The sequence below is a fragment of the Nelumbo nucifera genome, chromosome 4 (assembly GCF_055504915.1).
Source record: "Nelumbo nucifera cultivar China Antique chromosome 4, China Antique-T2T, whole genome shotgun sequence".
Classification (NCBI taxonomy): Eukaryota; Viridiplantae; Streptophyta; class Magnoliopsida; order Proteales; family Nelumbonaceae; genus Nelumbo; species Nelumbo nucifera.
Genome location: NC_142652.1, coordinates 84,605,908 through 84,616,001, shown reverse-complemented (window position 1 = coordinate 84,616,001; position 10,094 = coordinate 84,605,908).

The following is a 10,094-nucleotide window of genomic DNA, read 5'->3' as shown; positions in this document are numbered from 1 at the left end:
CTCGACCTCCGCCTCACTGGCATCAATCGTAAGGACGACGATCTCAATGGCTTTGTGTTGAGGCCTTGGCCCTTACCCGCTCCTAAGTTGGAGGAGATAGAATTCGAGGATAAAGATGATGAAGTAAAAGAAGAGGACAAGGACAAGGGCATCTTATTTAAGAATTGAAGCATAGAAGCACAAGACGATGATGAAAACCATCCAAACTCCCAAAGGCGCTTTTGCTTAAATGATAAAGCTAAATGGCTCGCCCCTCACCTTATATAGAGGCAACCAACAAGAATATGAAATGACATTACCCATGGACTGTATGGTCAACAGTTTGAATTTCAAAACTCTCACAGGCATATCGATGCCATGGTCCCTAACCCAATTTGGCCATGCCACAAATGATCCAACTAACCTTAACCCAAAGTTCCATAGATGAGCAAAACAAGAGCCCCCCCACCACCAATGCCAAGCACCCTCTCCTCAACTTTGGAACTGGGGTATAGTGATAATAGGGTCGTACCCCAACTCTATAATACAGGATCACTCGAAGACCTTGGTTACAAGTCTCCTCGCTCACCCCTAGGAGAAATGTGACCAAGTACACCACAACACCCAACTATTTAAAGGCATTCATGTCGAGGTATATCTCTCTTCTTCAACCCCTCAACACTCTATCTCTCTTATTATTCTCTTGCTCTATAGCCCTGCTTGACCCGAACCAACTCATCGTTAATAGCTAAGCCTAATAGACTTCCTCATCTCCTACTAACTTGAGTGTCGGAGTGCCTTCCCCAAGGGACCTACTCGGAGCCTCTGACTATGTTTCTTCACAGGTAACGCTCGGTGTATCACCTCGTCCTTATAGCTTGGTTCGTCCTGGTTGAAACGATTTTATCTATTGCTCATCCACCTCAATTTGAATTGCATCGGGCAGAATCGAAATCTCATTCCCATTTTTAGTGGAATATTATTCCCCCATTTGAGGCACCATTCCCTCCCTTGGGAATGAAATCCCATTCCAACTTATTTCAATTCCTATGGCTCAGTTCGGAAAAAATACAAATGCAAATACATACAAAATAATACAGAATTTAAGGTTTTGCACTCTACATATTTGCATTTGTACTGCTTCCAAACTGAGCCTATCTGAACAAAACAGATTATGGGAATAGACCATTTCGATTCTGATTCCAAAGAATTTTGATTTCGATTCCGATTCTACCGGTAAACTCGAATGGAGCCTTAACTTTTTTTTACAAGTAATCTAAGATTAGTCATTTTAAAGGTTGTTGTCATTTTGCTTTGATTAACCCCGTAGGTACAATATCAACATTTTTCTATTTTAATTATTTTAATCAAAATTATGTGAAGGTCAACAATGGTATTTTAGAATTCCGTTAGAAAACCAGTAATAAGTAAAAGGATCACAAAATAAAAGGGGTGTTGTTTTAGTGATAGGCAAAAAACAATAGGATTTAATAGGTGAAACTATAGGGGTATCTTACTAATAAATGACCCCTTTTTTCCTTGTATTACATGATACATAGTGCCCTGGTGGGGATCAAGGGTTGAGGACAAGGCAAGAAAGAGGCCCACTAGCCATAACACAGAGGCATGGATAGGGCAAGAGCCTTTAGATGTGAGTTTGATCCCACGCATCCATCATGGGGGGAATACTTTGCGATATTCAACTATGGTCATCTACACATTGGGATCTAACAATAGATTCCACTAAAAGGCAATCAACTGATCCTAATAGTTAAAATCCACTTGGAGAAGTTGTTTATCAACCTTTTTAGCCCAAGGATCAAGACCTTATAGAAAATAATAATAATAATAATAATATCCTTTTTGTCAAGAACAATAAATGTGAATATGATTGCAAGTGCCAACTGGCTAGTTGGTTAGGTGGAAACTTTGGATTGAATACTAACCTGTTGCATCAGGGTTGGGGGGATGGTGTTTGAGAGATGGGTTATCTCCATTGTGTAGCCCATGCCCCATGAATAAATAATAAATAAATAAATGTGTGAATCCGGTCTCATTTGCACAAGATCTCTTTACCACATACATAGGATGAGAATATTTGGCTATTTGAGCTCAACTCGCAGGAATAGTATTAGGCTCGAGTTTCGAGCTTGGTTCGGCTTGAGCTCGATTATAAGTCCAGTTTTTTTTGAAAAATAAAAATTATATGTATAAAATTATTTTTAATTTTTCAAAAAAAATAATAAGAATTATAAAAAATTATTTAATATTATATATACAAAAATAATTATAAAAATTATGTTTATTTTACATACAAGAAAATAAGAATTATAAAAATTATTTACTATTATACATAAAAACAAAAATATTATTATATATAATAAAATTATTTATTATATGTGTGTATGTATGTATGTATGTATGTATGTATGTATGTATGTATGTATGTATGTATGTATGTATGTATGTATGTATGTATGTATGTATGTATGTATGTATGTATGTATGTATGTGTGTATAATAAAAATTATTTGTTTAATACTAGGCTCGCGAGCCTCACGAGCCGAGTTTCATTGGGCTCAAGCTCGGCTCGACTAGCAATTGAGCCTATATATCGGGCTTGGATTCAGCTTGAAGCTCGGTTTAAACCGAATCGAGCCGAGCTTGAATAGCTCGTGAAAGGCTCAGCTAGTGGCCACCCCTAATCTCATAGAAAGTCAATGTTTTAAAAATCGATTCGGAATTAAAACCACTTAGGCCACCCGTTTTCAAGTCAGCAATTCAATCGTCTGATCTGAATGAATGACCCATTGCAATTAAAAAAAATAAAAAATAACTAAAGTAAAAAAAGGCAAAACCGCTGTTCAGATTCAATTCGACTGCCTATGTGAATGGGTCACTACCAAATCAACAATTTTTAAACGAATGAGCAAGGGGTAAAACGTAACCAGTTGCTTGAACGATTTCCAAGCTCAACGGTCCAATCACTTATTTGCTTGAAAACTACGTGGAAAGCATTGAAGGACCACTTATTTCTGGCCTACTTGACACCGAGCTCCCATTTCAAATAAATCGAATGGTTGAGAGTTCATCCACAAATGACTTTGACTTGCTTTTCTATCATCTCAACCATGGGTCCCACCTAATCCAAATCCTGTATGACAACGTCGACGGCCGGGGGATTAGACCAATAATGAAAATAATTTGCGATATCAGCCAAATGTGTGGGGTCCATACACAAAATCAATGTGGTGTATTTGTGATTTACTCTACTTAGTGTAGAATAATAGAAGATTCAAGAATTTTAAATTTCTGTTTGCCTACCAACTTACTGTATGTAAAGTGAGTCCGGGTGTATGGAGGTTTTGCTCACCAAGGAACCCTAGTAAGGGCATAAATCAGCAATAGTTGGAATTCTCCAAAGATTTGTGGAGTGGCCAAGGGTGATAGGGAGAAACAAAAATGTGATTGGATTCTAAAAGGGATTACACTTTATATTTGTAGAGGAAATGAGGAATCAAGCCCAGCGTAATTTAATTAATTTTTTTAGTATTTGAATTTGTTCTTGATAAAGCGTGTTCCTCACCAACCTTATATCATATTGTAGTTGTGTATTGGGAATATCTTCTCCTAAATGACAACATACAAATACGACAAATATTCTTAGTGTGTGGTTGCAACTGTTCTTAGGACTCTTTTTTTAGATGATGGAGTTTATAGAATCTTCAACAGGGGTGCAAATGGATCAGATCATGATCCAATCCGAGATCCGGTCCTATTTGGTCGAATTTGGATCACCCTTACCTGATCTGATATATATTATATATTTATAAATATAAATATATGTATAATACATAGATATGTTATTTATTTATTTATAAATATTTTTTATATTATTTTTTTAATAAAAAGCATGATTATATATGATGAAAATAATTAAAATATATATTTTATTTTTTTAATAATTTATTAATTTTTAAAGAAAACAAATCGGATCAGATCATATCCGAACATCTGACTTATCGATAGGATTCAAATTCAAATCGAGTCCTATCTGATCGGATCGGATCAAACATGAACAGTGTTGGATCGAATTCGAATATACCCTCATTCGAATCCGATCTGATCCATTTGCATTCCTATTTTTCAAGCAATTATGCCATGTCAGCAAAGGTGGCTAACTGTCATCCACTAGCCTATACACATACTATAGTCTTATAATTTGTGTAGTTGTGCTACATTACTACATTGTAACCCAGGTTGGATTAGACCAAATCTGAGGTTGCTAGGTCACATGTCTAAGCCCTTAATCTCTACTTAGACCTCTGTCTTGCTTGGAATAGACCATTTACACTCTATGAGACCTACTAATTGCTTTGACTATTTTCTCTCTTGAATGGATTGTCTATAATGTTCCTCCTTCCTTTAAGCAATAAAGGAAAAAGTAGGGAAAGGAAGAGAAAGGTACGGAAACCTTTACAAACTTTGTATAGGTAATGAAAAAGATTGGTGGGCCTGATCCAAGTTTATGCTTCTTTTTTTTATAAATTGCAAATAGGTATCTTATACTTTGGGGTAGTCTCACTTTAGAGAGATGTTCAAATATGCCACTTTAACATCTGAACTTTCAAAAATATGCATTTAAGTCCAACTCTGTCAGACTAAAGTTAACGATGAGAAATAAAATTATGAAAATGTCCATGTTCCATCAATGGTGTCCAAACCACTGAACAGACCAAGGTGAGTTTACATTGCCACCACTTGTTTGTGTCAAAAGTCCAAAGATAGATAGAAAGATGGACAAAAAAAAAAAAAGAGAATCAAAACATGGACATTTTCATAAATTTACCCCACTATAACATTAGTTTAATAGAGTTGGACTTAAATGCATATTTTTACAATTGTTCAAAATTTTTCACCTAGATCTTATATAATTTTAATTGGACTAGGTTCAGGCAATTTTTTCTAAACTTTTATTATTATTATTATTATTTACACATGTAACTGCGTGCATATTCTCTTATTCTCTACATATTTAGAGCAAGAGTTTGAAAGAAAAACAAATAAATTCATGATATGCAACGTGCCCACTGTCCAATCCAATATCCCCATCCCTTCCCCCCCAAAGGAATTTTGATATATCTCACACCCTGATTGTTATCATTTTTATGATGATCCCCTCTCAATATTGTGGACGGCGATGACCACCCTTTCTAGCAATATTTTAAAATTTGACACAAAAAGGAACTACTTTGGCCACCGGTTTCTAGGTCAGCAGTTCAACCATCCTGTAAATATTTTCAATATCAATTCTGATGATGCTCAGATTGCTCACGACCTTGCTGGATGACAGCTTGGACAGTGAGATGCTGAGGTCTACAGGTCAATCTACAAGACAAACGAAATCAGAGTACCTAGGGGGACCCGGGATGAGCATTCGAGCTGGTTACAAGGAAGTAGGGAAGCTAAGAGCAAGAAAGTAATAGAATTTGCACTTAATCACACGTACCTTGTGAAGGAATTTAGGATATGACTGAACTGGTGAGGTCTTGGATCATGATTCAACTAGTCAGTTCAGTCAATCTTTCTAAATAGTTGTTTTTCTATATTTCCTCATTTTTTGTTATATTTCTTGCAACTTTTGTTGTGTATTTTTTATTTTCCTCTTTTTATTGTTTTTTTTTTTTTTTGTAATTTCTATATCTTCTACAATTTCCTACTTTTTGTTATTTTTGTTATTTTTTTTAATTTTTACAAAAGAGTCTCATACCCTACTTTGTATTGTCTTATTTTATTTTTTATTTTCTTTATTTCAAATCAACATTTCAATTGCTTCTTTTGTTTTAATTATTTTGTTCAAATAAACATCCATTTTACACTTTCATGTAAGGTCCCATTTGTTTTTCATTTACCTAGGTAAGGTTACCGGGTTAAGTGCAATTAGTCATGTTCTTTTTGTTTCATAGGTAAGTTAAACAATGAATGCTTCACCCATAAAAAATCCATCGCCATTTGGTAGATGGGTAGGTAATAGTCCTATTGATGGGTCGGGTAGTTCAATGGGCCAGCAGGCTTAGGCTCAGGCTTTAAATACCAGGCCCAATTATTTTTCAGGTCGGGCTCGGGCTTTCTCAAATAAGTCCGGCCCGATGCTATTATATATAATAGAAATACACACTATTTATATATAATATGTATTTATTTATTAAATTATTATCAAATATTAATTTACTATTCAAAAAATATGAATTAATGTATTAATTTGTTAAATTATTATCAAATTAATATAATATTAGTTTATTAAATTACACTGAAATAGGACATTTTATGTACAGATCGGGCTTCAGGCTTGGGCTCGAGCATTGGGCCTTGTATAAGTGTCGGGCTCGGGCTCGGGTCTGGACATTTTCTATTGATAAAGAGGCAAAGCCTGGCCCGGCCCACGAACAGGTCTAGTGGGCGTGATACCCAGGGAAAAGTTTACCATGAAACCCGTGGTTTATTGAAAAAAACTAAAAAGAACCTGGGGTTGTTGGTCAACGAGAACTACTTTCCTGTTGACCAACTCTCCCTCCCCATATTTACTTGAAAAACAAATGGGGCCTAAGAGAAGCAACACTAAGCTGGTCCAAATATAGCTTAATCAACTAAGCTGGTTCAAATATAGCTTATAAGTTGCCATGTGGGTTCACCTTAGAAGATCAGAAGCAATTGTGGGAGGGCTGAGCTAAAGATTCAGCTAAGCTAGTACAGTAGCTTGAAGCTCTCTAGATAAGCTACTAAAAGAGAGAGCTTCAAGCTACTAAAAGAGGCTAAAGTGGGGAGCCCTTAAAATGATCGATTGACAGTTAGACTTGTTCACAGGTTGAGGTTTGAGTTGGGACCATTCAAATTTTGGTAAATGCTTAACCCGAGCCTGGCCCATGAATGGGTCCACTATACCCAACTTCAGCTCTCTGAATTTTCACCAAACACATCTTAACGGTCCATGTGGGGTCTGCCTCTAAAAGTTAATAGCCAGCAATGAACTTCAGACCTCTTAAAGGAGCACTAAAGTGGTTGCAAAGTAGAGGGGATGTCTTACTAATACGCAAAATATAATTAGGGGAGTAAAGCTCGAACGACCCGCCAACTATGGTCCCGTGAGGGCATGTCCTGGCACCGCATGGCTCGGCCTGCATATCATTAGCAGGAGTTGAAATCAGCTAATGATAAGATCCGATTTAATTTCTAAAAAAAATAATAAATTATTACAAAGAAAAAGAAGACATCACATTTTATATAAAGAGAAATAAAACGACAAATATTTTTTCAACTATTTTCATCATATATATATACATGACATTTTATAAAAAATTACAATAAAACAATATAAACAGATTTATAAATAATATACAATATCGAATTGGGGTGATCCGAATTATATCCGTTTTAATCGAATAATATGACCTGACCCAAAAACCCGAGATGGGGCATCCAATTTCGAAAAAGTATTTATAATTTAGGGTCAATTTGATTCACAGTTGAAATTAGAATCAAATCAAATCGGAATCGGAATGGTTTATATCCATTCCGATGTCATTTGTTTGGGGTCTACGTAGGCCTACCTTATATATAACTCAACTCAACTGATCATCGTCATCTTAGAATTGGAATTGCAATAAGTGGAAGTGGAAGTCAGTGATAGGAGTACATACTACAAAAAGAAATGGAATTGCAACTGACGAAGAGTTGATCCATTATTATCTCAGACCCAAGGTTTTGGGTTTTGGCATGCCTTCAATTGACGTTCAAGACTTTGACAGGTTATAATGATAATGATTAAAGTATGAAAAATTAAAAGGAAGTAGATCCGGAAATTCAACCGTTAAAGTAAGAGAGGGATCTTTAATAATGTTTTGTGGCAAACAAGGACATTTTCAAATTAACAACAATAAAGGTTAACTAATATATACATGATTGAATAATGAACGGATTTTTTTGCAAAATAAAATAACGGGATGGTGATGAATGGACCCAGAATCCCAGATAGGAGATTAGTTCCTGAATTGAACAGGTGTAAATGGGACCCAGAAAGGTGGTAATTGAAAATATTGGGATGGAATAGTGTGCTGCAAATGGAAATGATATCTAATTGTCCGAAATTCAACTCAACAAATTCTATCCGGTTAAGGAGGATTAAATTGCTGAAACCTTTCCTCCCCAGAAGTTTGGTAATTGCAATCCGGTCAATTATCTTGGGCCTTGTCCCTAGCCAGAAACTAAAATCACAAGAGGTCAACACATAAATATGGAAAACGAAAAACTTATAACCACTCAACCGACATCATAAAAGCGATAATAAATCAGATGGTATTCACCAAAATTCACGAGGGGGATTTGATGGTAGCAAGAATAGAGCTATAATATTGTTAAAACTATCAACAGGTCTAGGGGGAAATAGATCAAGAGAGTATTAAATAAATAAACATTAATAGGTATTAAATATTGTTCGATTCATAGATAATTGTTGATATCTCATATATCTTGGGAGTGTTGTAAAGTTTTGATATCATTTTAATAATACCCAAGCTAGTGGATAACATACGCCATGCAGTTTACTTATGGAAGATATCCACTTATCACCATTCCCCTTCTGATCAATTTTCTTTCAATCATTTATCTGTTCATAGGAAAACTTAAAAATACTACTCCAGCTTCAACAGTCATATAATTGCAAATAAATAGTCACTAAACAATTATTCAATCCTAGTTGAAAAGAAAAAACAACTAAAAGAACACTTTGGGGAGGTTGAAAAAAAGCTGGCATGAAGCATGAGGCAAGGTTATGAAGTCCAACATACCTTTAATGCAGTAGAAAAGAATCTGAGTTTTAGATTCAATCCCATCTTCATTAGTTCATTCCCAACCATATGATGTAACAACTATAGGAAAATCCACAGTGCACATCTAGGATATAGGATGTGGATCCACCATTTACTATGTTTAGTGGCACCAAATCATATGGTACACAAAGTAGCCAAGGCTAAGAACATAGATGTATTATACAATGCAAAAGCAGAGAATTGGACACATTATATTCCTTAAACATTTATACCAGTGTTTATGTTTAATGCAAGAAAGCATGAAATAGTAGTTTAGGGGGATTACAGTGGAAATGAATTTCTTGGTAATAATTGTCAAAGAAAAAAAAAAAAAACGAGAAGAGTTTGATACATCCCTCCACTCCTAAAAAAGGGGAAAATAGCATAGATATCGTATGAGTAAAAACTCACCATCCTCAGAAACTTTAAGGGAAGCAGAATTTCTTAGGGTTTCAGCGACGACCCTCAGTCTCTTCCGACACGTCGTCCGGCTTTACATCACCCAAATCGAGATGGCTTCTCATCCGAGAGAAAGAACATATTAATGCCAAACTAACCACTAAAATTTTAGTCAGGGTCAATAGAGCAGAGAAGACAACAAAGTTAACTAAGCAAATGAAACTCAAATTTGGCAACAAAATGGTAACATTTTCACTTGAAAGGATACTGCCATCTTCACTCTGACTCGCCGATTTCTTAAGAAAGTTATCCCTAGGATGATTGCTATCACTGAAGTAGAACTCAACCTATAAGGAGAAGATACAAATGATTTTGCAACAGATTCAAATTCATTACCCCCAGGTGCAAAAATAAATAAATACAATTAGGAGGCAAAAAGATCATATGATTTTAACATGGCGAAGAGCTTTCTTTGATGTTTCTTCATCCAATGAGGCGGTCGCCATTGTAGTCCGGTCTATCGAGCTTGAATAGGTGCAATAGGAAGAAACTTGTAGGTTTTTAGGGTTTTAGCAAATTCTTTTGAGTCCAGAGAGCACTTTAAATTCCACTTTCTTTACCCTCTCTCCCTCTCTTGCAAACCCAATAGACTTTGAGTTCACTTCACTCAAATGAAACAAAGTAGTGGGAGACTTCATGGGAGACAGGGTCTTCTTTCTCGGTTCTAAGAGAGAAACCGATTGGGTGAGGGTCTGAGGGAGAAAGAGCCACAGTGATATTCGGAAGTAGTGGGAGACAAGGTCTTCTTTCTCAGTTCTAGGCGAGAAACCAATTGGGTGAGGGTCTAAGGGA